The sequence below is a fragment of the Taudactylus pleione genome, unplaced genomic scaffold, assembly GCF_031769625.1.
Source record: "Taudactylus pleione unplaced genomic scaffold, aTauple2 ptg000155l, whole genome shotgun sequence".
Taxonomy (NCBI): domain Eukaryota; kingdom Metazoa; phylum Chordata; class Amphibia; order Anura; family Myobatrachidae; genus Taudactylus; species Taudactylus pleione.
Window position 1 is genome coordinate 3007692 of NW_028284557.1, and position 26214 is coordinate 3033905.

Here is a 26214-nt window from a genome sequence, read left to right on the forward strand (position 1 = left end):
CATATGTAGATCCCTTTATCAAACTAACAGAAACACACGTTATTTGGATTGCCAGCAATCAAAATACAATTGTGATTAAACAAACTCAGGGATACATAATTTGGCATTCTCGTACTATAGGGCCTGATTCAGAGCCACTCGTAAGCGGCCGCTCGTTCGCTCCGAGCGATGTTTGCCCAACTGCGCATGCGTACGGATCGTTATACGCATGCGCGAACCAGTCAGTGCGGTCGAAATTCATGTGCTCGCAAAATAGCGAATGCCTGAAAATTTGAGTGACAGAAAGAGGCATATGTGGGTGGTAACAGGGGAAGGTGCTTGAAAACGGGGAGTGGAGATCCGATCGCAGGCGTGCTTAAAGGTCAAAACGGGCGTTTTATGGGTGTGCATAATTAAAACAGCAGTGTCATTGACCACGTCACTGGGTTATTTTATAGTCAGAACTGCTCGCAAAATTGTGGTAGCAAAAACCAACCACAAGAATAGCGAGCAGCTCATACCCTGGTCGATATACTCGATTAATCTAATAAATAGCGGACATGACGTAGGATGCGAGCGGCCAGGGGGCGTAGTTTCCCAAAAAACGACCGCAAGTTTTGTTCGCTCGTTCAGACCTAGAGGCGTGAACAGACCGCAAACAGCGAACGGTTCATTTGAATAGCCACCCCTATTTTCAGGACGAGCGAGCGCTAATTGCGTCTGGCTCTGAATCAGGCCCATAGTCTGCAGAATAATAACTTTAACTAGTGGCAAATTACGAGAAAACATACCTCTATATAATAAATAATTGAACCAAAATACTGGCTAATTTTACTAAACTATAGGACACAATTACTTAAAATACTGATGTAGACTAGAATAACTATGCACACCAAAACAGCAGGGTGGATTGGTTGTAGGCTTCACTGGTAGATGTATGTAATTTATTTTGTTCAACATGCAACAGTAATTGGGCAACAAGGGTCACTCAAGTATGGTGATCTCCCATTATGATGTACTGTATGGCATCACCTTGATGCTCAATGTACTGTATGACATTCAATGGAATGCTGTCTGTACATTATGGCAGTCACTGGGATGCTGTATGGTGATGATGGGATATAGCCTCTGCTGTATGGTGGTAGCTGTTTGTGCTGTATTGTCACTAGGATGCACAATTTAATGTGTGCCAGTCCCTGGATTGATCTATGTACTTTATGGTAGTAACCAAGCTGGTGGTGGTGACTGAGATGCTCTTTGCACTGTAAGATGTTTACTGGGATCACAAGCAAGACCTATGGGGGCCCAATAGCAACATTTCCAAATTCCCTCACCCCGGGCAAATTTTGATGGAAATGACCTAATATCTACCTACTTAGCTGACATGCAGGATTAAATAAATTGTAATTAGCATATAGTAAGCATTATATACGAAAAATATATATATGAAAAAAATTATATAGTCTTCCTAATAATAATTGTTTCTGAAACAACATGGTATATCAGAAGGCTATGATTTACTAATAAATCAGTTAATGAAGAGAGATGGAGGCAGAGACAGGTGGGCCAGTGGCAGCAGATGCCCTGCAGCAACACTCAAAGGCAGCCTGGCCCCCATTCTCTGTACCTACTGTCTGAAATTTGCTGCAAAATTGGACAGGTGTGTAAGCATACACTGGGTGTGGAATCTGGGGGTCATTCAGACCCACTCACGAGCGCAGGACGCTCGCAAGTGGGTTGATGGTGCCCTACTGCGCATGCGCACGACAGAGGGAGCTCCGTCGTGCGCATGCGCGACACCCGGCTAGCGACGGGATAGCCGTCGCTCCGGGTCTCGTACCAAAGGGGGCGTGGCTGCCAGACGGAGGCGTTCCCATGGGAACGCCTACCGTCTGAAGCCGACCCCACTGACATCAGTAGTGATGTCACTGGGAGTGATTTTGGCTCTGATAGAGCCAAAATCACTCCAGGGCTTGCGGCAGCGAGACCCTACCTCAGGGTCTCCGTCGCAAGCCCGATGGTTGCGATGGTCTTGACCATCGCGACCATCATCATGGACGCTCGCTATAGATGTGGGTGGTCACCCACAGCTATGCGAGCGTCCAAGAGGCCGCTCCATTTTCATGTAGGAGGTCCCTGATTCAGAGCGAGCGCTCTGGTCAGAGCGTCCGGCTCTGAATCAGGCCCTCTGTGTCCAGGTCTCCAGTAGGATTGTGTTAACAGTCTGGCCTGGAGTTGAATCCTCCACTTGAATAAGTGTGTATCCATCTTAAGTCATGCAGTGTCATATCAGATAAATAATTTGCTTTATCCATTGTTTCTAAATTAAAAACCACTGGTAAAATGAAGGGAGGGGTAAGGGTGACAGGCCAAAATTTATTATATAGCCCTTACCTTAAGTTGTTATTCAGATTCTTTTTCTAAAAATGTTGCTGTTTAGGACCTTATTGGGAGATATAATCCAAACTTCATATCTGTAGTCGTTATCTAAAGTCACCTACATAAAAAAGGAACTACTCAGAGAGTATCAATGTAGGACAAAATGTCACCACAAAATGGCTGCCAGTAGCTGGGCATTCTTTATATAGGGCGGTGACCTGCATTGTGACATCACATTGCATGCAGGCATCAGCTAGAGATGGCTGTAGTTTAGATCAGCTCTGGGCCTAGATGTCCTGCAGCAGCACTCTGGTGAGAATAGAAAAGCTGGGGCTCAGGAGATGGCGTTTTACTCAGTGCAGGGAGAGGGTGCATGTAGCAGCCGCACTCTCTGCACCTACTATAGCCCTTGGCTGGGATGCTGTTTGTGCTGTATGGCAGACACAAAGCTACTCTTTGTATTGTATCATATGGCTGTTAAGTTGGCTGCTTGCTAGCACAACTTATGATTGTTTTGGAGCACCAAATTTGAATGAGGCCACTCTCCAGGGCCACTTTAAGTTCCCAATCCGCCCCTGCTCCCAACCATTGAGGAATGATACTAGGGCCAAAATTAGGGTTGTGCGAGCGGTGCTGCTGTCCAGGTGGCGAAACAGAGGGGGCAGTATCTCTGCCCTGGTGGCACCTGTACTTGACTTGCAGGGTGCCTGGAACATTACCAAGCAGCCGGGACCCGGCCACTTCTATGTAACATCATGACATCACATGTGCGGGGCCAGCGAGACGGCCCAGGGTGCATTAGTGTCCTGCTATGGCACTGAATTACACAGATGCCACATGATTCCGGCTTTGTATAAACTAATGTTAAAGTATATTAATAAACAGAATAGGAATAAATATGAAAATGTTTGAAAAGCAGAGAGAATTTCAATTATTTTGTGTCATGTATAATTACCTATATAACAAGTGAGAATGTGTTTGTCCTTTATGCACGGTCAGAGTTTTTTGACCTAGCTTCACCAAATTTGACATGGTGGTGTGGTGTGACAAGGATTAGGTTTTTGCCTAGGTTTGAACTTTGTCAGGGCCACATACTGTCACACAATTCCATAAAACTAGGAAACGCTTAAATTACACAAAAACAACCACACAGCTACCATCGATGGTGGGAAACATGTGTGTTTCTGCCATCAATGGTAAGAGTATTCAACATCGACCATAAACCATCAATGATTTTGAATCATCGATGGCCATCTCTTAAGCTTAGCATACGGTGATTACAAACAGCAGGGGAGTTTGATCGCAGCCACACAGTGCCACTGTGGGTGGGCCGCATTCGGTCAAGGAATGGGACTCCAGTCCCAGCATTCCCCCCGATGGCAGCCCTGCTAGGCATGGTCTTCAATGTTGGTCTGCAGAGTGGTTTTAGGAGGTGATTCAGCTGCGGATGCAGCGACAGGGATCATGTAGGATTCCCAATTATCATGAATCGGCGCATGCGCCTGACCCATACTGCGCATGTGCAGCACGGGTCTGCGATCCCACATGCAGTCCGGGAGCGACAGTCTGTGTGCGACAGTCTGCTGCCAATTTTGGTCGGGGAGGGGGTGGCGATGGCTTCCGTTTCCCAAAATGGAGGCATGTCACCACCATTGGGGGGGAGTGGAGATGTCGGAACCTCTATTGGCTGACGGAGATTTCCTGGCCTTTTGCTCATCTGCAGATGCCAGCTTGCAAGGTCACTCAGCTGGCCAAAGGTATTGCAGATGATCTGATGCTGCGTCCCTGGACGCCTCCTGCTGCATTACCATATTACAGCTATCACAGCTACTAACATGTTAGCAGCTGCGATAGCTACTACGCCCCCTCTGTTCTTTTTTTGTGGTTTTGGAAGCTATACTGATTTCTGTTCTGTAAGTTATACCCCTTTTCCACCAAAATTCCAGGTCTGACCTGGAGTTGGAACAGGGTTCCTATCCGGATCAGACCCAGAATTTAGCTGGCGCCGACTCGGGATATTCCCGAGTCGGCGCCACTCACACTGCAGTCGGGTCTGCATAGACCCGGCTTTTCCGGCATGAAAGTGGACGCTTGGAGATGACGTCATCTCCAAGCGCCACTGAAGCTGGACCACTCGGCCGGCATGCGGCTCACTCCGGGTGATCAAGACCCGGAGTGCGCCGTACACACAGCAGTGTTAAACTCTGCTATTTACCTGGGTTGGATTGTCGGGTCCCTCGACTCGGCGATCCAACCCTCACCCCTTTTACACCAAGAAGCTGCCCGGGTTAACCTTGCAATAACTCGGGTTTTAGCTCCGGTGTAAAAGGGGTATTAGTCTGCTCCTAATATACCCCATTCCAAATGAGAATATGCCTAATTTGCATAGTTATCCAGGTAAAAATGAAGGCTGCAGGTGTACTTCAGGGTCCAGTCTTCAACCCATGCAACGCCAGGTATCCCAGCTAATAGAAAATAAAGACTATGTGTCTGCGCCTGGGACTACTAAATAAATACAATTACTATAAACATCAGCTATAATCTGTTTTAATTCAAAATATCAAAGAACAACAATGTATAAAAATGTATAAAATACACAGAACTGCAGTTCCTGAAATAGATACCAAATTGATTACATAGCATGCATAATGTAGCACAAATAAAAAACAACAATATGGACCTGATGTTAATCTCATAGAAGAATATGCTGTTAAAAAATATGTACACTACCGTTCGAAAGTTTGGGGTCACTTCGAAATTTCCTTATTTTTAAAAGAAAAGCACTGTTTTTTTCAATGAAGATAACATTAAAATTATCAGAAATACACTCTATACATTCTTAATGTGGTAAATGACTATACTAGCCGCAAACATCTGGTTTTTAAAGGAACACATAGGTGTATAGAGGCCCATTTCCAGCAACCATCACTCCAGTGTTCTAATGGTACATTGTGTTTGCTAAGCATGTTAGAAGACTAATGGATGATTAGAAAACCCTTGAAAACCCTTGTGCAATTATGTTAGCACAGTTGAAAATGGGTTTGCTCTTTAGAGAAGCTATAAAACAGGCCTTCCTTTGAGCTAGTTGAGTATCTGGCGCATCACATTTGTGGCTTCGATTATACTCTCCAAATGGCCAGAAAAAGAGAACTTTCATGTGAATCTCGACACTCTATTCTTGTTCTTAGAAATGAAGGCTATTCCATGCGAGAACTTGCCAAGAAAATGAACATTTCCTACAATGGTGTGTACTACTCCCTTCAGAGAACAGCACAAACAGGCTCTAACCAGAGTAGAAAGAGAAGTGGGAGGCCCCAGTGCACAACCGTGCAAGAAGACAAGTACATTAGGTTCTATATTTTGAGAAATAGACGCCTCACAAGTCCTCAACTGACAGCTTCATTAAATGGCACCTGCAAAACGCCAGTGTCAACATCTACAGTGAAGAGACGACTCCGGGATGCTGGCCTTCTAGGCAGATTGGCAAAGAAAAAGCCATATCTAAGACTGGCCAATAAAAGGAAAAGATTAATATGGGCAAAAGAACACAGACATTGGACAGAGGAAGATTGGAAAAAAGTGTTATGGACAGACTAATCGAAGTTTGAGGTGTTTGGATCACATAGAACAGCGATTTTCTATGAGCGGTTCCCAAATGTGCCGCCGGGAGATGCTCCTCACAGCTGCTTCTATTTATTTCCCTAACTTTGTGCCGGGGCAGCGCTGAACTCTTCCATGTGGCTCAGCCACTGCCCGGACCATATCAATGGAGATGCAGCGTCGTGACATCATAGGTCACGCACGCCGTGTCGCTGTCCCATCTGCACAGTACTTCACACTGCTGATGAGCAGTAAATGTGACTGCTGAAAGCATGCACCAACCGGCACTGAGGGACTGAAGGATCTGCCCAGTAACGCTACCAAGGGACAGGGAGCTCCAGGTATTGGGTCTATATGTATTATGTTGCTGTCTGTGGGGGCCAGTGTAATGTTTTTTTTTTCTATGGGAGCAATGTGTATTATGTTGCTGCCTGTGGGGGCCAGTGTAAATGTGTTTTTTTATGTGGGGGCAATGTGTATTATGTTGCTGTCTGTGGGGGCCAGTGTAAATGTGTTTTTTTATGTGGGGGCAATGTGTATTATGTTGCTGTCTGTGGGGGGTCAGTGTCAATGTGATTTTTTTTATGTGGGGACAATGGGCCTGATTCAGAGCCGGACGCTCTGACCAGAGCGCTCGCTCTGAATCAGGGCCCTCCTCCCTAAAAATGGAGCGGCCTCCTGGCCGCTCGTATAGCTGTGGGTGACCACCCACAGCTATAGCAAGCGGCCATGATGAGGGCTTGAAACGAGACCCTGCGGTAGGGTCTCGCTGCCGCAAGCCCAGGAGTGATTTTGGCTCTATCAGAGCCAAAATCACTCCCACTGATATCATTACTGATGTCAGTGGGGCCGGACTCCCACGGGAACGCCTCCATCTGGCAGCCATGCCCCCGGCACGCCCACCAAAGGGGGCGTGCTGTCACTCACCATCGACAGCACGCCCCCTTTGGTGTGAGACGTATTCCTCGTCGCTCGCCGGGTCTCGTGCATGCGCACGACAGAGCTCCCTCCGTCGTGCGCATGCGCATTCGCCCAACATCGACCCGCTTGCGAGCGTTCTTCGCTCGCGAGAGGGTCTGAATGATCCCCAATGTGTATTATGTTGCTGCCTGTGGGGGCCAGTGTAAATGTGTTTTTTTTAATGTGGGGGCAAAGTGTATTATGTTGCTGTCTGTGGGGGCCAGTGTAAATGTGTTTTTGTTATGTGGGGGCAATTTATATTATTTTGCTTTCTGGATAGTGTGATTTTTTTTTCATTTGTGGGCAGTTTGTTTTATTTTACTTTCTGGAAGTACCAGTGTAATTATGTTTTTATGTGGAACCATGTGTATTATTTTGCCTTTTGCGGGGGCCAGTGTAATTGTCTTTTATTGTAAATGGGGGCCAATGTGTTTTATTTTAGTTTTATGTAGAATCCTATGTGCTCTGTTGGTTTCTGTGGAGGCCATTATATGTGCTTTATTTTCCCCTGTGGGGACCAATGTGCGTGTTTTTCTTTATGGGGAACAGATGGTGTGCCTTGGTACTTTTAAAAATTTGTTCGGTATGCCGCGAGTTCAAAAAGGTTGAAAATCTCTGACATAGCAGAACATTTGTGAGATGCAGAACAAGTGAATAGATGCTGGAAGAGTGCCTGACGCCATCTGTCAAGCATAGTGGAGGTAATGTTATGGTCTGGGGCTGCTTTGGTGCTGGTAAAGTGGGAGATTTGTACAAGGTAAAAGGGATTTTGAATAAGGAAAGCTATCACTCCATTTTGCAACGCCATGCCATACCCTGTGGACAGCGCTTGATTGGAGCCAATTTCCTCCTCCAACAGGACAATGATCCAAAGCACACCTCCAAATTATGCAAGAACTATTTGGGGAAGAAGCAGGCAGTTAGTATTCTGTATGTAATGGAGTGGCCAGCGCAGTCACCAGATCTCAACCCCATTGAGCGGTTGTCTGGAGCAGCTTGACCGTATGGTACGCAAAAAGTGCCCATCAAGCCAATCCAACTTGTGGGAGTTGCTTCAGGAAGTGTGAGGTGAAATTTCTTCAGATTACCTCAACAAATTAACAGCTAGAATGACAAAGATCTGCAGTGCTGTAATTGCTGCAAAAGGAGCTTTCTTTCACGAAAGTAAAGTTTGAAGGACAAAATTATTATTTAAAATAAAAGTCATTATTTCTAACCTTGTCTTGACTATGGCCCTGATTCAGAGCCGGAAGCTCTGACCAGAGCGCTCGCTCTGAATCAGGGCCCACCTCCATAACTATGGAGCATCCTCCTGGACGCTCGTATAGCTGTGGGTCACCACCCACAGCCTATACGAGCGTGCAGGATGATGGTCGCGATGGTCTTGACCATCGCCAGTGCGAACAGAAGCCTGCGGTTGAGTTTTTCAACCGCAAGGCCAGGAGTGATTTTGGCTCTATCAGAGCCAAAATCACTCCCACTGACATCACTAGTGATGTCAGTGGGGCCGGCTTCTGACGGCAGGCGTTCCCTTGGGAACGCCTCTGTCTGGCAGGCACGCCCCCGGCACGCCCACCAAAGGGGGCGTGCTGTCAATCAACATCGACAGCACGCCCCCTTTGATAAGACACAACGAGCGAAGGTAAGTCCTTCGCTCGTCGCGTCTCGCGCATACGCACGACGGAGCTCCCTCCGTCGTGCGCATGCGCAGTGCACACCATCGACCCACTTGCGAGCGGACAGCCGCTCGCGAGTGGGTCTGAATCAGGCCCTATATGTTCTATTAATTTTGCAACTCATTTGATAAATAAAATTCAGTTTTCATGTAAAACATGAAATTGTCTGGGTGACATCGTGGTGGATCCACGTGGTTAAAGCTGCTGCGGCTTTCCCCCCAGGCTCTCACTGTGCCCGGTCAGTTTTCCTGGGACCATTACAGGATTACTGACGCCAGGTCACCACGCTTCAAAACATCATTTGGGATCTTGTAATCCATCACCAAACTGTCTCAATTGGAGTGGTGAGTGACCCTTTCACTATTGAGGGATCACAGCAATCTCCTATTCAGGATAAAGACTCTGGGCCTTATTCAGACCCGGTCGCAAGCGCTGAGCGCTCGCAACCGGGTCGATGTTTGCCCACTGGATATGCGCATGTCGGAGCCGGCTCCGAAGAGCGCATGCGCGAGACCCGGCTAGCGACGGGCGCTCCGTCGCTACAGGTCTCGCACCAAAGGGGGCGAGCTGTCGATGGTGATTGACAGCTCGCCCCATTTGGGAGGCAGGGGGGGTGGTCGGTCAAACGGAGGCGTTCCCGACGGAACGATTGCCGTTTGGGGGCGGCCCCACTGACATCAGCCATGATGTCAGTGGGGAGCTTCCTGCTCGATCAGAGCAGGGAGCTCCCTAGGGCTTGCGCTTGCCAAGACCCAACCTTAGGGTCTCGTCGCAAGCCCCATGGTCACGATGGTCCTGACCATAGCGACCATCACCCTGGCGACCAGGAGGCCGCACTAAAAAAAAGAAGCGGCAGTCCTCATTCAGAGAGAGCGATCTCTTCTTGCGACTGCCTCTGAATGAGGGCCTCTGTGTTCATTATCGTATAAGGATTATTTTTATCATCGTTTACAATATTCTTATGGGACTTTTTTGCGGTGAGATATATATTTTTTTCAGCATATTCCTCTATGAGATTAACATCAGATCCATATTGTTGTTTTTTATTTGTGCTACATTATGCATGCTATGTAACCAATTTGGTATCTATTTCAGGAACTGCAGTTCTGTGTATTTTTATACATTTTTGTTCTTTGATATTTTGAATTAAAACGGCTTATAGCTGATGTTTATAGTTAGTAATTGTATTTATTTAGTAGTCCCAGGCGCAGACACATATTCTTTATTTTCTGTTCTGTTTTGGGGATATTCAGGCAGGAATCCCCCTGTGTCAGCTCCCAGTGATCTACTATTGATCTCTGGGCCTGATTCAGACCCGGTCGCAAGCGATGAGTGCTCGCAACCAGGTCGATAGTGGCCCAGAGCGCATGCGCACGCACATGCGCGAGACCCGGATAGCGACGGGCACTCCGTCTCTCCGCGTCTCGCAACAAAGGGGGTGAGCTGTCGATGTTGAGTGACAGCTCGCCCCCTTTGGTGGGCGGGCCGGGGGGATGGCTGCCCAAACGGAGGCGTTCCCATGAGAACGCCTGTCGTTTGGGGGCGGCCCCACTGACATCACAAGTGATGTCAGTGGAGAGCTTCCGGCTCTGTTAGAGCCGAAAGCTCTCTGGGGCTTACGGCCACGAGACCCTACCACAAGGGTCTCGTCGCAAGCCCAATGGTCGGGATGGTCTTGACCATTGCAACCATCATCATGGCAGCTCGCTGTAGCAGTGGGTGGTCAGGATATTGGATGGTCACATCAAACAGAGGCAGCAGGATATTGTGGATGGTCACATCAAACAAAAGCAGAGGCCGTTCTAAAAAAAAAAAAAAAGCCCGGCCCTGATTCAGAGCGAGCGCTCTGTCAGAGCGACCGGGTCTGAATCAGGGCCTCTGCTTGAATTAGCGCACCACTTTTTCTGTTGTATCCCAGCTAATAGCCAATCTAACCTATCAATGGCATATATTTAATGTCATTTGGAGATTCCTATGTTACCCAGAAAGTTCCCCGATATTGTGATACACTCACTTTGAATCACTCAGCGTCATTTATTAACCGCAAAAGTGTAAAACCGCAAATGCAGTTATGTGATCTGGTGCCTATATTTACGTACAGATGTGTCCACATACATCTAACGTTCATGCGCTACACATAGCGTGTGTTACTCGGTGGCGCCGAGCGTCTTTTAGTTAGAATTTTTACCTTCAAATTTGTCTTATTCGCAGTGCAAATAGAAAGTATAAGCAGCTTCTGCTGACTAAAATGACATGCGGCATGCCTATATTCTGTGTGCGACTGCGGGTGTATCTGCATGCGAAACGCTATGTTACAGTGTCAGCAGCCCACAAAGGTGGCTTATTAATATGAACTATCAACAAGAATTGGAGTCAGATGTCGGAATTTCATACACACTAAATTTTCAGCCAGATAATTTACCTTCTGATCCGACGGATGTTGTGCAGCACTCCACATAGGTGACACTAGTTTTGGCCCAACCGTTAGCCACAGGCAGAGCCGACTCCAGGGGAAGCCGCACCCTGTGCCTGATGGGTAAAAAAGCCCTTTCCCGGCACTAAATGGACGCACGCATGCGCGCAGCATCCATTCAGCTACTAAGGGGCCTGATACCGCCCAACCTCCAGACCAGACCATCTGCGGGACACTTCTGCCCATGGGTGGAACAGCAGGACAGTGCTGTCCCTCTGAAATCGGAATGTTGGGAGGGGTGCGTCCTCTATGGGGTGGCGCCCCTGTTCGACCGCACTGGTCGAACATCCCAAGAGCCGGCCCTGGCCACATGTGCAGTGTACACATTATCATATACTCAAGCCAAATTGGCTTTTTAGCTCTTTTATGTTGTGTACTCAGCTTTACTCCCAATGCAAGGAGTCACATTCAACAGACAACCACAAATCTCTGTTGGATAGGATGTGGTATTTTTTGTAACTTACAATAATTGGAAATACAAACACACTGTTAAATACAGTTATATATTTTTCAATTCTCAACATGGACCAGTAGTGATACTGTATTGAAAGCATGTGTCATGGTGCATTTGTGTGTGGCACATTTTGTTAACTCGCATTTAAAGGTACAGTTTATTTGTACATACTGGCTTAAGGCAATATGAACAAAGCCACAACTAGAGCAAAATGATTGCTCCATATTTCTCAGTAGGAAACCTTTGTTTGATAAGAAAGAACTAGTACATTGCCTTACAATTGTCCTGAACAATTGTTTTTATATTTAAGGAAACACAACACACAGTTTTTACACTCCTCTGTCATAATATTTATATATATATTTTTGTGGAGGTGTGGTGGAGATTAATTCTACTTCATAGAGTGGCAGATAAATAAGCCAGACATGGTCACAAAATTCTGACATACACTCGGTCAGACCTCATCCCCGTGACCACATTGCTCTTTACACATTTATAAATTGCAACAGCGCAGAAGTGCAGTGTAAATGGTCTATGTGACATTGCATTACACACCTAGTGCCTGATCGATCCATTTAATTTTTATCTGCATTTCCCGGTGCTAGCCATTGGGACGCATGAGCATAGGAAAAACTTTGGGTGCAAGCTTTCCCTGCATCTGGCTCACACTGTTACATGAGACTGCCTTGTCCATTTGTTTTCTTGTTTTCAGTTCCTCTTAGTCCTGTTGGGGGTGTCCGGAGTCCACCCTCAAGGGGGTACTGTTACATGTGCCGCTGCGGCTCTCTGCCTGATTGGCTCTCAGTTGCTATCCTAGCTACCTGGACTCTGGCTGCTATGTGCAGCTACTCACCTGTTGGTAGTCTCGTTACCTGACCTCAGCCTGATGGACCAATCACTGGAGACCTCTCCCTTCATTAGGGATTCGTCAGTTCCTGCCTGCCGGTGATATTACTAAGTTTCGTTCCTAGTGTTCACATGATCGCTGCACGCTGTACAATTCCTCGCTTCCTGACCTTTGTTCCGTGTCCAGTATCCTGCCGTTGTATCCCTTTTGCTCCCAGTCTCAGTCCACTGTGTCCTGCTGGATTCTGCCCTGTTCCTGTGTTCATCCTTACCCTGTGCCTGTGTCTTGCCAAGACTCTCCAGCTTACCTTTTGTGTCACCTCCAGTTTGTGTCTAGTCCAGCGTGTACCTGTGGATTTATTATTTTGCCCTATATTATTCTCCCTTTGAGAGAATTATGATAAATGGTACTCTTTCAGGAGCCTTTCACATAAAAATGTCACCAGACTGGGTGCCCATTGTTGCCCCTGCTGTTTGTATTGTATATGGAGGCTCTGGATTGAATCCTAGCATCTCCATTAGATTGAATCCTAACATCTCCGTAATCTGTTTAGCTGGCCAGGAACATAAGGTAGAACTTTTCTCAGACAACCTGTTATCCCTGATTTGTAACCTGGTCATGTTGCTTCTCAATTTGGTTTTCAAATTCAACATATTTGGCAAGCTGTTGAATTTTAATATAAACTTTGCAAAATCTGTCACTATGAACCCAACTGACAGTCTAAACCAAGCCTGTGAATTCACCTGGCAACCCATTTATTTAAATACTTCGGAGTTAAGATAACTAAAGATATCGCTCAACTTTTCTGTAACTAATTTCATCTCTTTATTGCAGACCATTCGAGCTGATTACCTTAAGTGCCAGTCTCAATGACTCTGTTGGCTGGGGAGAATTAAACTAGTAAATTAATACTTTACCAAAAATATTATATTTTACTACAGACTTTGCCACTTCACATCCCCCCAAATTAGCTTCAAACAATAGAATGTATTATATGTACGTGTGTGTGGGGTAGGTCCCAACCCAAATTTAAACATGACAGTATTTGGAGGAATACTGTTTCCCATATCCCATAGAGATTGCCCCATGGCTACCGAAATTACTTCCTCTGGTCCACCCCACGTTTACCCCTACTCTATGGTGCTGGATAAACTGAGGTTCCTGCCCAATATAACCTCAATCATTTCTCCTTTAAAGTCCTTTCTGCTCAAATCAGAATTCTCTCCAGGTCTTCATGCCCCAACATTTAGAATCAGGGCCAAAAGCAGGTGTTTCCTACCCTCAATATTTCTATTATACATACTTATTATTCAGAATCTATTCCACATTTTAACCTCCTACACCTTAAAATGGGAAAATGATTTACATGGTTTGGATTGCACATCTGATATTGCCAAACACTTATGCCAGCTCATTAAGTACTGCTACCCTTGAGACCTTCTAAGGTTCTAACTCGATGGTATAGATACCCAGGCTTACTTCATAAAATGTATCAAAGTATTTTGCGTGAGTGTTGGAAGTGTAAAATGGCATTGGGAGATTTTACATATATGTTAGGACTGTCCAAAGCTAGTGCTTACAAGAAATCTCTCCTTAGACATCTAAATAATGCTGCAAAGCCCGTAGTATGGCTACAGGAAGACATACAGATTTTTGCTCTACCTGGTTGCCCTAGCTAGAAATCAAAGAATCTCCTCAGTAAACAAACTCCCTAATTGGTCCAGGCACCACTCGATGGTGGATTTTTCGTTCTCCCTTTAATGCTTCCCTTACATGATCTCTTTTATTGACATGCGCTGGTAATGGTTGGTCTCACTGCTCACATTTTTTAAATCCCCCCATTCCCCTTCTTTCCTTCCTTTGTGTTCCCCGTTGCTGTTGTCTTTTTTTTTTATTTGTCTTTTTGTTCTTTTCCATGACATCTAAAGTAATTTCACATCGATGTATTAGATTCCTAATTATATATTTTACATTTGTTTCTATGTTTTTGAGTCTCATACTATCCCTTGGCATTAATTTTGCAATAGTTAAGTTCACATTAAAGTGTCTTTTGTGTTTTGCTAATATATTTCAATAACACTGTGTAAAAAAAACAAATACACAAATGTGTCATATGTAAAAAACAGTAACAATGTCTTTTCACAAAAATGATTCATTTAAGGCATAATAAAGCTAAACCAAGCAGTTAGAAAAGATGAAACAAATAAAGTATTACAGTTATTTCGCTTCATAAATAATGTAGGGGTAAATGTAATAGCCTGTGAGTTGCAGGCATCCAAAATATTTAGCCAATTTTGCCACCTAGTTGGTTTTGCTTTTTAAATTATTGCCACTTTAAATCTAGTAGCTAAAGCACTGAAAATACATGGGTACCTGAAACGCAAAGATTATTACATTTACCCCATAGTTTAAATATATTTTTATTTTTAGTGCAAGTTAAGATTTTTAATTTGCATCTCTATTGGATGAGATTTAGCATCTGGTCTTAAATGATTTACTAAACAAACATGTAAAATAAAAAATGTTGAGTATGATCACATGACATGTCTGATCTATCTAGTTTCTATTGCAGTCTCGGGAGGTGTATTTACTAAAGTGTGGGTTTTTAGAAGTGGAGATGCTGCCCATAGCAACGGTTCAGATTCTAGCTATTATCTTCTAGAAACCCGCACTTTAGTAAATATGTGGAGTTTCTGCTTCATTATAAACACTGTTCCAATTCCTGAGTATAGAAGCCACAGCAAATGGTTCCCATACAGGTTCAAGGATGAAATCAGACTGTCGTACTGCACCCAACATTATTAAACCAAACTGTTTTCTAACATACATACTTTAGGTGGAATAATAAATTAAACAAAATTGACGACCCTGTTCACATGTTTTCAGCAAACGTTCGCTGGATGCTGGGGTCAACAAAGCATAGAAACAGAATAGCAAGTGCTGTGGAATACTAACATCAATTCTAGTTTTTTGTTTTTTTTTATTCTTAGGGGGGATTTTCACCTTCATATTACAGTTATTTATTGCCTTATACATACCCACTACAACTTTTTCTAAAGGCATTGCTTTATCTTTGTTTGAACAGACAAAGATAAAGCAATAGTGCTGGATGCTATTGTTTCCAGAGAGCAGCTTTGTTATTTATTCCATGGTAACAACAACACACTGTTGTCTGCTCCTATGAAAACATGGCAAAAAAAAACAAAAATCCACAAAAGAGCAGAAAAGAAAGCAATGTATTAAGTATAAGGAAGAAACATAGAAGTAATTTGGGGGATATGTCCGCAGCTATTCAATTACGAGTAATTAGGCTGGGATTAATGTTTTGTAGAGAACTGACAGTTATCAACTCTATATGCTGATATGACATCTCACAATGTAAGTAGTTATTCTTATTTTAACCTAAGTGTTATATGAAAAAAAATATTGACTGATAGATACATACATGCAGGAGGTGATTTTGCACCTCAGTATACAGACCATGTGACTTGTTACATCATAAAAAGCCTTTGTGATGTCTCAAAGCTTTGGTAGAAAGGTCACCATTTTGTAGAGAACTCTCAGTTATTAACTGTATGTGCTGATATATAATTTCACAATGTAAGGTATGTTTACTTTAACCTAAATGTTGTATATGATAATAATGTTAGATAGACAGACAGACAGAGTGAAATTAAATGTGATAATAACCTTAATAGGCTGATCATGTGACTTGCTCTAGAATTGTCAGTTGTCAACTGTATCTGTAAATATATCTACTGACCTTGTAATGTCATCTTATTTTAACCTAAAAATAGATAGATCTCAATAGGCTGATTTTGTGACTTTCTAGAAAACGGTTAATTATCAACTGTATTTGTTAATATGTCTACTGACCTTGTAATGTAAGCTTATGTTAACCTAAATGATATATAGATAGATAGATTATAAAGACATTATAAATAGATAGCAATGGCAACATACATGCATGGTATACTGACAATGTAACCTCTTACATAATAAACATCCTTTGTGATGTCACTCAGCTTTGGTAGAAAGGTCACATTTTCAAGGCCAGATTAAGGGCCATATGGGCCTGGAGCTGAAAATGTTCAAGGGCCTATACTGAGAAGGGGAGGAGCTGTAACCAGTGCTGTGTGGGTGTGACCAGAGCCAAGTGTGTGTATACACCCCATACACTATTAGCTCCACTGTCTCTCTAAATACATAAAAATAGAAAAAATGCATAATTTGTGAGAAAACTAGAAAAACTATTTTTATACTTATAATTTATGTAAATCCGGAATCAATGGGTTTTCCCTGCATGTTAAATCCCAGAGGTTGCCTTTTCATTGCAGCTCCTGAAGCTGCAACGAAAAGTCCACTTCTGGGTCTTAATGCACCCCTCTAATTGAATCAGCAAGTGCGGGTGATTAGGGAATTGGATTCCAAAAATATACTGGTAGGTTAATTGGCTCCCAACAAAAATTTGTGTTTATGTGTATGTGTGTACATGTGGTAGGCAATATAGGGGGGAATCCAATTAGCCGCGGTAAATTACCGTGGCTAATTACCTCGCCCGGGGCTATCCAATTAGCCCCAAAGTTGGCCTGATGTCGGCACTTATCGGGGTTTTTTTTCGAGACCTGATGTGTCCCGAAAAATAAGCCATGATAATTGCCATTTTTTCACCTGAAAAAAGGAGAATACACATAGGTCATGAGCTTATCGCGGCACCTATGTGTTTTCGAGAAAACTATCCTATTAATTTGACCAAAATAATAGGATAGGGTGAAAAAAAAACATGGTCGATAATTGTCGAAAAATCCCTGTTTTTTGACGATCGCAGGGGTCAATTAGCGCCCGAACAATGTTTGGGGCTAATTGGATACCGCTTATTGGGCCTGATTCAGACCCGCTCGCAAGCAGGTCCATGTTGGGTCAGTGCGCATGCGCACGATGGACCCGGCTCCGTTGTGCGCATGTGCGAGACCCGGATAGTGACGGGCAAGCCGTCGCTATGCTGTCGATGTTGAGTGACAGCACGCCCCCTTTGGTGGGCGTGCCGAGGCGTGGCTGGCCAGACGGAGGCGTTCCCATGGGAATGCCTACCGTCTGGGGCCGGCCCCACTGACATCACAAGTGATGTCAGTGGGAGTGCTTTTGGCTCTGATAGAGCCAAAAGCACTCCAGGGCTTGCAGCAGACGAGACCCTACCACAAGGGTCTCGTCGCAAGCCCGATGGTCGCGTTGGTCTTGACCATCGCGACCATCTTTGTGGCCGCTCGCTATAGCTGTGGGTGGTCACCCACAGCTATGCGAGCGGCCAGGAGGCCGCTCTAAAAAAAGAGAGGGAGGGCACCGATTCAGAGCGAGCGCTCTGAAAGAGCGTCCGGCTCTGAATCTGGCCCATAGTGTGGAGAAGTGAACCAGTGGAGAAGTTGCCCAAATCAACCAATCAGCTTTGAAGTAGCATTTATCAAGTACAGTCTATAAAATAAAAGGTAGTAGCTGATTGGTTGCTATGGGCAACTTATTCACTGGTCCACTTCTCCACACTTTTCACTGCTTGATAAATAGACCCCATAGATTGTAAACTCCTCCTAACCCCCCGCTGTCATATACACAGAGTCGGACTGGACGATCGGTTAAATCCCCAGTGGGCCCCACTGATTTGTAGGAAGGCACTCTATCGCAGGAGGATGGGGCCTACAGAGCTGTTCGCTATAGCAGGCTGCAGTGCAGAGCTCTGCTTGCCGAGCAGTCATCAAGGCTATGATTGATCTGGCTGGCACCTATACACTTAGGACCCAAGCACACTACAGTCAAACTCAGCACTGCCCTACTGGGTAATAAATCCCAGCAGTCTCTGTAGAGGGGTCAAAGAAGCATGTGTTGAGCTCTGATTGGAGGAGCCCATCACATGCTCCTCTAACCCATGGAGATCAGCAGCAGAGCAGCATCATGGGAATGACTTGTTGTGAGGCTGTGACTGCTGCTCTGCCAGGAGGCTGCTGTGGCTACAGTGTGGCATAATGTGTGGGCAATACAGTGTGGCATAATGTGTGGGCACTACAGTGTGGCATAATATCTGGGCACTACAGTGTGGTATAATGTGCGGGTTCTACAGTGTGGCATAATGTGCGGGTACTACAGTGTGGCATAATGTGGGGAGGTACTACAGGTGGCATAATATCTGGGCACTACAGTGTGGTATAATGTGCGGGCACTACAGTGTGGTATAATGTGTGGGCACTACAGTGTGGCATAATGTGTGGGCACTACAGTGTGGCATAATGTGCGGGCACTACAGTGTGGCATACTGTGGGGAGGTACTACAGGTGGCATAATATCTGGGCACTACAGTATGGTATAATGTGCGGGCACTACAGTGTGGCATAATGTGTGGGTACTACAGTGTGGCATAACATGTGGACACTACAGGTGGCATAATATGTGGGCACTACAGTGTGGCATAATGTGCAGGTACTACAGTGTGGCATAATGTGTGAGCACTACAGGTGGCATAATATGTGGGCACTACAGGTGGCATATGTGACTACTACAGTGTGGCATAACATGGGGGACACTACAGTGTGGTATATTGTGGGGGGCACTATAGTGTGGCATAATGTGTGGGTACTACAGTGTTGTATAATGTGTGGGCACTACAGTGTGGCATAATGTGGGGGACACTATAGTGTGGTATAAAGTGGGGGGCACTATAGAGTGGCATGTGTTGACACTACATGTGGTATAATGTGTGGGGCACTATAGTGTGGCATAATATGTAGGCAGTGCAGTGTGGTATTATGTGTGGGCACCACAATGTGCTATAATGTAGATGCACTCATCACTACCTATCTGCACTTACCCCGACCCCGCCTTACCAAACACAATCTCCCTGCAGATACCTCCCTGACCCCTGCATACTTTGACCCTTCCATACCAAACACTACCTCTCTGCTGTTTGTACTATCCCTCTGGCCCCTCCATAGCAAACACTGTGCTGCCTCCAATGACCCCTCCTATTTTTATATATAAAAGGGTCCTAAATTATAGCAATACTTTTTCAGATTATAGTTGGCCACACCCCCTCCAGTGACTGGCCACACCCCTTTGTGGACTTCTATTCTTGCATTCCCCTGTGGACCCTTCATGCTTCAGTCTGCCACTGTGTATATGTGTATATATATTGTATTCTAACTCAAATGAGTGATCATCAACTGTATTTGTTTTTTTGCGACACATTTAAGTTGTAGATGGAGAGGACTATGCACTAGTTGGGTTTAAAATTACTGTGCCCATTCCTGTTATTTTAAATAACCCTTCCCAACATGACAGAACATAAGGTTGCCCACTGTTATGGATGACATAATGGACCTCATTCAGAGTCGGTCTAAGCGGCCGCACGGTCGTACGGGAAAAGGGGCCGGATATGCAAATGATTCCCTCGCAAGTTGTGTCCCTAAGTTCGGATCGGTAGCTGGCCGACCAAGGGGAGGAAGCGGCCGGAATTCAAAAAAATACGTCCCCTTCTCGTACGCATTGCACATCATCTCTGGGCATATAAGGATTAATCGAGACCATCGGGAACCATCGGAACTGGACGTAGAGCTTAAGGTTGACCATACCCTCTCTTAAGCTCTACGATCATGACAGTGTAAAAACCTCCCATGTCACATGTGCCATGTCGCTACTTTGCTAATTATGCACTCCCATAATCCGTATGCACTCCCATAAAACGCCGTTCGCATAATGAGGCACGCCTGCGTTCGGATCTCCACTCCCCCGTTTTCAAGCACCTTCCCCTGTTACCACCCACAAACGCCTCCATCTGTCACTCAAACTACCGACCTGGCTGTGTTCAAGGAGAGAGAAATTTCTGATCGTAGCGGCTAGTTTGCGCACGCGCATTGCGAACTTTACGCATGCGCAGTATAGCGAACATCGGTGGCGTACGACCGTGCGGCCGCTTCGACCGACTCTGAATGAGGTCCAATATCCTGAACATGTACATGTCTGGCCATGCGTCTGTCCCCAAATCCTGCCTGTAATCCTCCCCTACTCCCCCCCCCCCTTCTATCCTTTTTTTTTTTTTTTTGCTTTCTGTACCCCTAATGTTTCAATATTTGTTTTCAAAACAATATTTTTTTTTTTTTTTAAAAAGTAATTTTACCAAAGTGAAGCTGTTGTTTACATACAGTGAAGACATACAGCATGCAGGTTTAGGCAATATTCCATACAAACCTGTGACATCACTGAGGTACAATGTACTCATGACTAGCATTACTCAGTGATGTCACTAGTTCCCAGAGAATGGATAGGCTGTATTCACATAAATATTGGATCAAGCCAAAAATGACAGGCTCCATTGTGAAAAAGCAATAGTCACATTTGGGAATATTAAAGTACCACAATTCCAATGCATGAAAAGACACACAGAGAATCTTTTCAGGCTGAACCAAGATGTTAAGAGGCAAACATCTTACAGCACCGTCAGATCTTATCTGGCAAAATTAGAGCAGTAGCACAAATTAAATCATACTAAATGACAACCAGAAGAGATACACTGTTTATTCTATTCACTTGAACAGTTTCAGTGCACAAACGTAGCTACTATTCCTTAGCATGAATATAATATATTGCTGTATTTGTAGTACACAGTACCTGGCACTTCTTCTGTGCAATACTCAATTATATGACTTCTTGCAGTAATATAAGGTGGTATTTAAAAGCCGGTTACAGATTACTCACCAGGTAAAGTGGATGACAGATCGGGTCAGATGGGCGGCTATTTGCAAAAATGTATAATTTCTTCCCAAAACTTGAATCTGCCAGAGAAAGAAAAATAAGCGACTTAGAAGAGTAGTTTGCAAGGAGAAAGGTACACCTGTAATTCTAGTAGGGCACACAGAACAAGGCACACAGATCAAATGACCAGTCTGGGAAAACATATGCCGCATGCAAATGTAGATTTCAAACACTTGTTTGAAGTCAGTGCTGGTACATGACAAAGATGTCTGAACCATCACTTTATCAATTCTTGATTGCAATTAAAAAGCACAAAATATATATAACATATGTTCATGTGCAAAAATGCAGAAATCCTATTAAGGAAATTAATTTGAAATGGATAGGCAATAAATATCATAATTTACCGTGGGCTGGAAGAGAGTAATGTCCTAACAGATTTGGCAAATGATAATGTGCATTATAGCAATGAAATACAGCTTTGACAGGCATTAGGCTTAAAAAGGGAGGAACTTTTTATATATTATATACAAATATAAAAATACTCCATTATATTTACTGTAGTTTTCTATATGTACTATAACTGCAGATACAGAGAAGTAACATTATTTGCCTATCTAAATACCGTAGAACCATACAGAATATAAAGAGTAGTTCCTGATTGTAATTCTCTATGAAGAAGTAATACAAACCGACCTGCTATCAAGTGCCCCTACGCCTAAAATACCAGCTAATTCACTGAGAACAGCCATGTATCCCTTGAAGGGAATCAAATGTTCATCTTTGTAGCGACTTTGTTATGTTGACCTACAGTATTCATATATTTTAAAGTGAGAAATTGATAATTTAAAAAGATTTCCAAATTCTAAAATATCATCTTGCTGACTGTGAGCTGCCATCTTGATACTGCGTGGGTCTTACTGTACTGTAATATACTGAGCGCAAAGATACCACAGTGATAGTAGAGATACCTTTCTCTGTTCATTTTATATTAACATATGTAATCTCTATATTCATTTCAGAAGGTCTGGCAAAGTTATGCTGGTAAAACGTATGCGGGCCATACATCTACAGGCTGATTCCCTGTTCTGATCAAAAAACGCTGATCATCGGACATCGATTGGCGAACCGCTGGGGAATGAGCAAAATACAGCATGTTAAAAATTCTTGACTCGACGATTCCAACTAAAAAAATTATTGGAATCGGCGAATCAGGGATATTTAACAGAGAGAGGGCAGGACGGAGCAGAGGCAGAGTGGCGCACAGAGTGGAGCATGACCAGACAGAGTGCTTACAAAAGAGTGTGTTAAGCTGCATACACATGTAAAGTTTTTCTGTCCAACCAGCCAACTAGTTGATTGGTTGGAATGAAAATCTGGTAACGTATGGGTGTAACTGATGATCAGCAATTTGCTCCTAAATGCCAGAAAACAGATGAAAATGGTCGTTCAGGCAAGTTTGTTAAATGTTTGATCTAAACAATTTGTTCAAACAACAGTTCTTGTCCATTTTCCGGCGTTTAGGAGCAAATTGCTGATTGTCATTTGCTTTCATACCTTCCAGATTTTCATTCCAACCAATCAACTAGTTTTTTACTTAGCGAATGAGTTGGGCATGGTATGAACTCCCCATAAACATGGCTGTATTCAGCAAACCATTTCTAAATACTCTTCTGATTAATCATGGCTTTGTGATATACACAAATTGTAAAACATTGTGCAAGAAACACAACAAAATGTATTTTCAGATTAAGCTGTTTGGCTTTACTCAGTTAAGTTTGGATCTCAAATACGGCATTTTATTGGCTGTCTGGCTTTCACATGTTTTGGATAGCCAATAACAGAGATCCAAAAAGTCAAAACCAAATCGCTTATGTCTAGTTAAAGTCTCTTTTACATGCAATAAGGTTGTAAGTATGGTGTCAACAGGCCCACAGAAAACTTATGCTAAGTGCAAATGCCCTGTCCCCCCATCACACCCATTAAGCGGCAAGGGGACATTAGTCTGACTTCTGTGTTTCCTACAGCACTCCAAAACCATACTTGTACGTTAAGTGGCTTTGACAAAAAGAAAATAACACTTGCGTGTACATGTTGCAGGGAATAAGGGGGAGGGATTCAATTCAGTGCAATGGATGCAATGTGCCGTTCCGGAACGGCACATCGCGCCTGCTGGTATTACCATTTTTTATATGACGGCCCTAACATATATGGCTGATAAGTGCGCAGCCGAGCATCACTGCAATGAATGCAATTGAATTTCCTTCATAGATTGTGTGTGCGATCTATAAATAAATGTTTATAAATAACTGTTAATAAATAATTAGTGGACAAAAAAAAGTAGCAAATTTTAAGACAAAACATCAAAACAATTAAAAAAAATATAGATTTTCCAGGATAGAAAAATTAAAAAAAGCTTGTAAAGAAGGGTACAAGGAAGGGTGCGGGCACTGTGTGGGTGGAGTTGCATGGGTTGTTGCACAGAAACAGTCTTTTGGACTTTGTTAGGCTTTTGGTTTGGGGGTGAACAACAAAATGTAGGGAACAAATGTAAATGCTTTTGTTGCTGCAGAACTCTAAGTTAGTAGGTTCTATCTTATTATGATTAGGGACTCAACTACAAGGTGCTTTACCTGGGGTGATCCATTGATGTTCCCTAAACTGTCCACACAGTCGGCAATGACATGGTATGTAGGTTAATGCAACAACATGATGCCAGCATCATTTCCCCTGCAGTTTGTGTGGAAATGCCCTAAAGTAAAACTGCTTGTATACAAAATGTTTATGGTACTTTGTGTAAGGGAAGATAAAGCGACAATTTTAGTGACCGCCAGAGGCATCAGTATTACTATGCAAAACCCTGTCTATTGGGAGTTCTAATTTATGCAGACATCACATTAGTAAATCAGTACATTGCACACAGATGTTTTTTGCTGCTTATTATAACAGCGTTTTCTGCATGCAGCATCCTTGTCTTTATTTTATCACTGGACATAGACGAATACATAATACATAAAGAATATGACCGTTGTGCTGTTGACACTTTACCTATATTTCTTTGGATTATGTTCAACTCCACCAGTAAAATACATACTGAGAGCAAATTGAAAAAAAGACCTGACAAGATGAATGTCAAAACATATTCAACACAGTCCAGTCATTTTTTTTAATGAGTTTGCAAGTCTCGAATATTACATATGTAAGAAACAATCACTCTAACAACTAAAAATATAATCAATAGGCAAACTGTATGTGCTACTAATACAATGGCCATGGAATTACAGCTCAATGGGAAAAAGCAACTATATCGCTCAATTATAGATTAAAGGAGGGGAGGGGCTTGGACTGCACACCCTCATTTTAAACATAAGAGGTGCTACCATGCTGAGACTTGTAGTACCATGCGGTAAAAAGAAAATGCAGGTGCCCATGCTAAGCACTACGAATACTGATATTCAAAATAAGTTTGATAAACTCTACAATTAACACCCAATTACCTTGCTTCCTTTCCCAACGACAATGCATCTGCACAACAAAATTGTGATTCATACACTAGTCAAATACACACAATATTTAATTGCATTTTGCTTTATCATTTTTCTTTAACCTACAGGACCAAAAAGTGTACTTGAATAGCATTGCACACCTATGGCAGTCATAGGTTAACACTGGTTTGATATAAACTGGCACTAGGTAAAACAAAACAAACAGGCTTGTTTACACATTGTATCGCAGAGTACATATTGTTTATTTACATGTACAGTGTAATATTTTCTTCAGGATGATCAAGCCAAATTTACAGCCACTTCCAGATTGCCATGCAGCCAGAGAGAGGCTGCTGAATATTGATCTGCGTCCAGGCAGGGAAAGGCAGTGAAGTGTGCTAAATCGAGATGCTATTTACACTCTCAGACTTTCTCATTCTTGCAGCTGAGGCGCACACATTATATCCTCGGGGGGAGGACGGCATCCTCACATGGCTGGAGGAGTCTACAGCACTCTCCTCAGAAAAGGGATGAGAAGAGAGTGAATGCTACATATTGGTTTCAAGCTGGCTGCTGGCAGTCTCAGCTCTCCCTACAGCAACCTTTTGTATCTCTCATAGGTAAATATTGCAAAAAGCTGGCATATGTACGTACCACAAGAACTGCTAATCCAGAAACACACACACTCTTCTTGGTTGGTGCTGACATAATGTATAAATACATTTTAGTGTACTTTTCTGAAAAAAAAATGCCTAGAGAGCCGTCAAGACAAATGGCGGGGCCGGGAGATACGGGGGGGGCGTGACCAAGTCTAGGAGGTGTAGCCACGCCCCCTCTGAAAACAATAATGGAGAATACTATGTGTGTGCCTGCAAGGGGGGTATTTGTCTCAACTTCTCAACAGCTGGCCCAGGCCCCCGCTGAGCCCCATGGTCAAGGCGATTAGTACCTGTCACCCCAGTGGCGTCAGAAGGGGGGTGCGGCCCGCATCGGGTGTCACCCTTCAAGGGGGTGACACCAAAAACAGCAGCATACAGACCCGCGGGCCGCACCTGCTGCCAGCACACCCCCTTCCTCCGAGGTCCTGCACTCTGCCGCCGCCGCCGGGAGTGACTTAGTTCTCTCTCCGCGGCCGGCGTCCAGAGCCACAGACAGGCACAGAGCATTTCTATGTGCCTGTGTGTGGCTCTGGACGCCGGCCGCGGTGACGTCATCACTCGCGCGGCATGAGGAAGAAGGAGGTGCGCGCCCGGAACCCTCCTGGTGGAAGCCAGCCTGGACTGGACATCCTGAAGATAGGTAAGTAAGTATTGCACAGGGGAGGGGGCACAGCATAAGGGGCATTACTGGGGGTGTTCTGGGGGCACTACTGGGGGTACTGTATAGGGGGCACAGTATAAGGGCATTATGGAAGGCACAGCATATGGGGCACTACTGTCTGGGGGCACTGCATAAGGGGAGCTCCTGCGGGGTACTGTATAAGGGCACTACTGGGGTACTGTATAAGGGCACTATAGGGGGCACTGTATAAGGGGTGCTACTGGGGTACTGTATAAGGGCACTATAGGGAGCACTGTATAAGGGGTGCTACTGGGGTACTGTATAAGGGCACTATAGGGGGCACTGTA

General features: G+C 44.2%; 1 protein-coding gene across 7 annotated transcripts in view; it reads right to left on the reverse strand.

Moving 5' to 3' along the window:
- SRCIN1 (SRC kinase signaling inhibitor 1) overlaps window positions 1-25705 on the reverse strand; it is a 542753-nt gene extending 517048 nt beyond the window's left edge. For 5 of the 7 annotated variants that reach the window (XM_088474598.1, XM_088474596.1, XM_088474597.1 and 2 more), the window contains exons 1-2: window positions 25241-25514; window positions 21105-21181 (exon numbers count right to left, since the gene is read on the reverse strand). The gene's annotated coding sequence lies outside the window, so the exon portion shown is untranslated. Of the gene's footprint in view, window positions 1-21104; window positions 21182-25240; window positions 25516-25535 lie in introns of those variants that run through there. The other 2 variants (XM_088474595.1, XM_088474594.1) reach the window with 2 other exon arrangements.
- Window positions 25706-26214: the final 509 nt, after the last annotated feature.